Here is a 6,027-nt window from a genome sequence, read left to right as displayed (position 1 = left end):
CTACTAACAGTCATTGGATCTCGACCAACGCGAGCAGCGATGTTGTGATACGATAAACCGCAATCGCGATAGGCTACAATCCGACCTTTATCCAAGTCGGAAATGTGATGGTACGCATTTCTCCTCCTTACACGAGGCGTCACAACAACGTTTCACCAGGCAACGCCGGTCAACTGCTGTTTGTGTATGAGGAATCGGTTGGAAACTTTCCTCATGTCAGCACGTTATAGGTGTCACCACCGGCGCCAACCTTGTGTGAATGCTCTGAAAAGCTAATCATTTGCATATCACAGCACCGTCTTCATGTCGGTTAAATTCCGTGTCTGTAGAACGTCATCTTCATGGTGTAGCAATTTTAATGGCCAATAGTGTATATGCTTCCGTATGAGCCCTAATTTCTCGTATCTTATCTTCGTGGTTCTTACGCGCGATGTATGTTGACGACAGAAGAATCGTTCGGTAGTCAGTCTCAAATGCCGGTTCTCTAAATTTTCTCAATAGTGTTTCTTGAAAAGAATGTCGCCTTCCCTCCAGGGATTCCCGTTTGTTCCCGAAGCATCTCTGTAACACTTACGTCTTGTTCGAACGTACATCTACATCTCCATCTACATGATTACTCTGCAATTCACATTTAAGAGCCTGGCAGCGGGTTCATCGAACCATTTTCATACTACTTCTCTACCATTCCACTCTCGAATGGCGCGTGGGAAAAAGGAACACCTAAATCTTTCTGTCTGAGCTCTGATTCCTCTTATTTTATTATGATGATTATTTCTCCCTACGTAGGTGGGTGTCAACAAAATATTTTCGCATTCGGAAGAGAAAGTTGGTGATTGAAATTTCGTAAATAGATCTCGCCGCAAAGAAAACCGCCTTGTTTCAGTGATTGCCAACCCAACTCGCGTATATTGTCACTGTCACTGTTGTGCGATAACACGAGACGAGCTGCCCTTCTTTGCTCTTTTTCAATGTCCTGCGTCAATCCTACCTGGTAAGGATCCTATACCGCGCAGCAATATTCCAACAGAGGACGGACAAGTGTAATGTAGGCTGTCTCTTTAGTGGGTTTGTCGCATCCTCTAAGTGTACTGCCAACAAAGCGCAGTCTTTGTTTCGCCTTCCCCACAATATTATCTATGTGGTCTTTCTAATTTGAGTTGCTCGTAATTGTAATTCATAGGTATTTAGTCGAATTGACAGCCCTTAGATTTGTGCGATTTATCGTATACCCAAAATTAATCGGATTTCTTTTAGTACCCACCGGTAACATATCTAGCAGCCCGCCTCTGAATTGCTTCGATGTCCTCTTTCAATCCTACCTGGTACGGATCACAAACACTCGAGCAGCGCTCAAGAATAGGTCGCACCAGCGTCTAATATGCTGTCTCTCTACGGTACTCGAAGTCATTAACGCACGCTATTCCGATGTGTCTCGAACCAGAAGTTGCAGGCTCGAACCCTGGTGCTGAAAGAGAATGTCCGTCATCGGAATTTGGCCTACAAGACATGACATAGTGTCGAACGGTATGTAAGTCAAAGTCTTGAGTTCAAACTAAATCTCTCCTCTGTGTCGCAAGGAATCAAGGTATGTGAAACTCGTGGCGGCGATACGCCTGCCCGCTGGAAATGTTAGGCTCTACAGACCCAGATGCGCAGGCTGTGTTCGACTTTGCGCTGTTCCCCTTTCCCTTTCTGCTTCCCCTAAATTCTCCCAATAAACCGAAGTTGACCATTCGAATTCCCAGAGTTCTCATATGCTTATTCCACCTCATATCGCTTTGCATCGTTACGCCCGCGTATTTAAACGATTTGTCAGTGCCAAGAAGGACACTAGTATTATTGTATCCGTACACTACAGATTTGATCTTCCTACTCATCCGTATTAACTTACATTTTTCCACATCTAGGGCTAGCTGCCATTCATCACACCAACTGGAAAGTTTGCTAAGTCGTCTTGTATCTTCCTACAGTCACTCAACTTCGACACCTTACCGTACTCCACGGCATCGTCAGCAAACAACCACAGATTGCTGACCACTCTGTCCGCCAAATCATTTACGTATATGGAGAAAATCAGCGGTCCTATCACACTTCCCTGGGGCACTCCTGACGATACCGTTGTCTCTGATGATATTAACGTGTGGGTGATAATGTTTTGTGACGACTGTTCAATGACTATCCGATCGAAACAGTACTCGAGGTCGAAACTTCCTGTCAGATTAAAACTGTGTGCCGGACCGAGACTCGAACTCGGGACCTTTGCCTTTGGCGGGCAAGTGCTCTACCAACTGAGCTACCCAAGCACGACTCACGCCCCGTCCTCACAGCTTTACTTCTGCCAGTACCTCGTCTCCTACCTTCCAAACTTAACAGAAGCTCTCCTTTCTTTCAGGAGTGCTAGTTCTGCAGGTTCGCAAGAGAGCTTCTGTTAAGTTTGGAAGGTAGGAGACGAGGTACTGGCAGTAGTAAAGCTGTGAGGACGGGGCGTGAGTCGTGCTTGGGTAGCTCAGTTGGTAGAGCACTTGCCCGCGAAAGGCAATGGTACCGAGTTCGAGTCTCGGTCCGGCACACAGTTTTAATCTGACAGGAAGTTTCATATCAGCGCACACTCCGCTGCAGAGTGAAAATCTCATTCAGTACTCGAGGTCATTAATGCACGCTATTCCGATGTCTCTCGAACCAAAAGTTGCAGGTTCGAACCCTGGTGCTGAAAGAAAATGTCCGTCATAGGAATTTGGCCTACAAGACATGATATGGTGTCGAACGGTATGTAAGTCAAAGTCTTGAGTTCAAACTAAATTTCTCCGCTGTGTCGCAGGGAATGAAGGTATGCGAATCTCGTGGCGGCGATGCGCCCGCCCGATAAAAATGTTAGGCTCTACAGACCCAGACGCGCAGGCTGTGTTCGACTTCACGCTGTTCCCCTTTCCCTTTCTGCTATTCTACAACCATCTGTAGCAACACTAACAAAACACCACACTGCACCATTACTCAACAAAGTAAACGAGGCTTGACCTCCTACGCACACGAAACGAAAGAAATCGTATGTCTTTTTTTCAGTACATACCACGAACACCCATAGAAATTGATAACATCAACTGGCTTAGAACTGAAGGTTAAGAGAATAAAACGTCAAAAACAGTGGTAACGTTCTGAGAAATGGAGAAACCGGTTGTCTAGCGATATACGCCGTGAACATCTAAATTAATCAACGTTTCATAGCACTTCCGCAGCAAAGAAAAGGGTGTCCAGAAAAGGACTCCCTGATTTCAAAATTAAATATCTCGAAAACAATTCCAACGGATTTCTTTTGGAACTCATGTGGATCGCCTCACACTTTTCGTCATTTAGTGTCAACTGCCACCTGCCACACCACACAGCAATCTTTTCTAAATAGCTTTGCAACTGATACTGGTCTTCGGATGACCTTACTAGACGATAAATTACACCATCATCTGCGAACAACCTAAGAGAACTGCTCAGATTGTCAGCCAGGTCATTTATATAGATCAGGAACAGCAGAGGCTCCAGGACGCTTCCCTGGGGAACACCTGATATCACTTCAGTTTTACTCGATGATTTGCCGTCTATTACAACAAACTGCGACCTTCCTGACAGGTTACTACGTATTAGCGTAGGCACCGCCCACACCGTAATGTATCAACACTTGAACTTTCGAAAATTCTGTGCGCAGTGGGTTCCCCACTGCGCCGAACAGAGCAATACTCGAATGGCTCTGTCTTTGAGTCATCTCCAACGTTATCATGAGGAAGAATGCGGCTGTCTGTCGCGTATCGTCACAGGCGACGAACCATGGTGTCACAGTTTTGAACCGGAAAGCAAGCGTCAGAGCAAGCAGTGGAAACATGCGACTTCACCACCTCCAAAGAAATCAAAAGCCGGGATTGAACCGTCGTCCTCCCGAATGCGAGTCCAGTGTGCTAACCACTGCGCCACCTCGCTCGGTAATGCAGACTGGATTTCTACCTAGTATTAACTGAGTGAAAGCTCCTAATTCCTGGGACGGGGAACCACCATCGGTGCCCAGTGTTATCAAGCCACTTTACTGAACCTTAGACGAGCCATCAAGTCGAAACGCTGAGGCATGTTGTCCAGTGGCGTTATCCTCCTGCATGATAATACCCACCCACACACGGCCAATGCGGCGAAGACAACACTGCAGAAGTTTCGGTGGAAATCGCTGGAACATCCACCGTACAGTCCCGACCTTTCTCCATGTTACTTTCATGTGTTTGGACTTCTAAAACAAGTGATTCGTGGACATCGATTCGCAACAGACGATGAAGTGTGTGACTGGGTCCAGGCCTAGATCCGACAGCAGCCTACTAGCTTCTTCAAGGATGGAATCGACAGGCTAGTGTCGCAAAGGGTAAATGTGTCAACAGATGTGGCGACTATTTTTGAGTATATGTACTGTGTATAACTACATTTTTGAGTTAGTAAAATCCTTACTGCTAGTTTACACTAGTGACCGGATTTCATTTGAATACTCCTCGTATTTCCGCCTGTAAGTCCTCTGCTTCTATTTTCTGCAAACATTTAATTAATTTTTCTATTTGTAACATTTATCTTTCTCGTAATTGTGCATGCTCCTATAGCTCCGCATTTCCCCTCCAGCTTGTTCACTACGCTAATGGAACAGGATGGAAATCCCTAACATTGCTGCTATGTAACCTCCACCATGTGCTGTAAAAAGTCTTGTGGAATATGTATTTAGATGTAGCAGAAGGATGAAAGCTCATGTCTGTTATTAGCCTAATCCTTTCGAATAGCACAAATTGATGCCAAGTGATGAAGGTTTAGGGTTTAATATTCCGCGACTATAGGTTAAGATTAGAGACGAATTAGGAAGGAAAACGGCAGCGCCCGTTTCGAAGGAATCTTTCTGCATTCGTCTCAGTCGGTTTAGGGAAACTCTGGAAAGCCTAAACGCGAATGCTTGTCCAGTGTGTAACCACTGTATCACTTCGCTTTGTAAAGTGTGGCCAAAAACAGGCGAAAAGGTTATTATCTCATTTTAACAGAATGGGGATTCACAATTAATTAGACGCTATGCAGAGAGAGTTGAGATTTAAATTCGAGACAGTGGTACTCAATCTGAAGATTAGCAGCTGCACGTCGCCTCCTATACTCCATTTGCCGGCCAACTATTAGTTACTCCACCATCGGCGTTCGATCTGACTACATCCGGCAGCGCGTTTACCCAGTAGTAAAGCCGCTTTATAAAAAGGGAGAAAGGGATAATGCAGACAATTTTAGACCTATTTCTATGCCAACGGTGTTTACTAAAGTTGCTGAAAAGGCTGTGTATATAAGGATAATTCAGCATTTCATTGCAGATAACTTGCTGTCAAATATTCAGTTTCGTTTTAGAAGTAGTTTAACAACTGAAAATGCTGTATTCCCTTTTCTCTGTGAGGTACTAGATGGAGTAAACAAAGTTTCGAACGCTAGGCATTTTTTTATTTAACTAAGGCGTTTGATTGTGTTGATCACAAAAATTTCTCCAGAAGTTGGACCATTATGGAATATGGGGAGTAGCTCACAATTGGTTCACCTTATACTTCAAAAACAGACAGTAAAGGGTCATTCTCCACACTACTGAGAACGGCTGTGATGTGGGAGCCGAGTGGGCACGGTGAGATTGGGGAGGGGTGGGGGGAAGGTGCCCCAGAGATCAGTGCTGGGCCACTCCTGTTCCTTATTTATATTTATGTTTGCTGATAACACTAGCTTGGTAGTAAAGGATGTCGTGTGCTACGTTGGCACCGTATTAAACTGTGCTGTTCAAGACGTAATTTCATGACTTGTAGAAAATAAACTAACGCTGAATCACTGTAAGACTCAGTTTTTACAGTTTCTAACAACAATTCAACAAAATCTGACGTTTTATTATACAGAATGAGCATATGATCAGTGAGACTGAACAACTGAAATTTCTAGGTGTTCAAATAGATAGTAAACTGTCGTGCAAAAACCATGTTCAGGATGTTGTTCAAACAGCTA

General features: G+C 44.6%; 1 non-coding gene across 1 annotated transcript; it reads right to left on the bottom strand.

The window, feature by feature from the left end:
- Nucleotides 1–2,229: 2,229 nt before the first annotated feature.
- Nucleotides 2,230–2,304, bottom strand: Trnaw-cca (transfer RNA tryptophan (anticodon CCA)). Its single transcript has one exon. It is a non-coding gene; the product is annotated as a tRNA-Trp (tRNA).
- Nucleotides 2,305–6,027: the final 3,723 nt, after the last annotated feature.

Source organism: Schistocerca serialis, chromosome 3, assembly GCF_023864345.2.
Source record: "Schistocerca serialis cubense isolate TAMUIC-IGC-003099 chromosome 3, iqSchSeri2.2, whole genome shotgun sequence".
Taxonomy (NCBI): Eukaryota; Metazoa; Arthropoda; class Insecta; order Orthoptera; family Acrididae; genus Schistocerca; species Schistocerca serialis.
This window is presented reverse-complemented; position numbering and strand designations above follow the sequence as displayed.